This window comes from Octopus bimaculoides, chromosome 21 (assembly GCF_001194135.2).
Source record: "Octopus bimaculoides isolate UCB-OBI-ISO-001 chromosome 21, ASM119413v2, whole genome shotgun sequence".
In the NCBI taxonomy this organism is placed as follows: Eukaryota; Metazoa; Mollusca; class Cephalopoda; order Octopoda; family Octopodidae; genus Octopus; species Octopus bimaculoides.
The window spans coordinates 16155850-16156382 of NC_069001.1; positions in this window are offsets into that span (position 1 = coordinate 16155850).

A 533-nucleotide genomic window follows, 5' to 3' on the forward strand; every position below is an offset into this window, starting at 1 on the left:
TTTTTTATCTTTTACTTATTTCAGTCATTCAGACTGCAGCCATGCTGGGGCACCACCGTGAAGAATTTTAGTCAAACAAATCAACCTTAGTATTTCCATTTTTTAAAGTCTATTACTTATTCTATCGGTTACTTATGACGAACTGCAAAGTTAGGATGGTTGCAAACACACTAACACCGGTTGTCAAGTAGTGGTGGACATTTACAGACACACACACACACATGGCAGGCTTCTTTCAGTTTCTGTCTGCCAAATCCACTCACAAGGCTAACAATTATATAGACATTAATGGTTGTTTTTATGTTCAGTTATAATAAAAACAATTTTACATTAATCTGATGTGTTACTTTATACTTTTGTCAAGTACAAATTTCTTCTACTTAAACAAGAATGCTATTGACAGCGACTTAGAAATTTTGGCCAGCAAAACCTGTTCAATTATCATCATGGCATGAAACCATTAGTAGCTCTTTTGGTTGTGTATTTAATTTTATATATATGCGTGTATATATATATATATATATATATATATA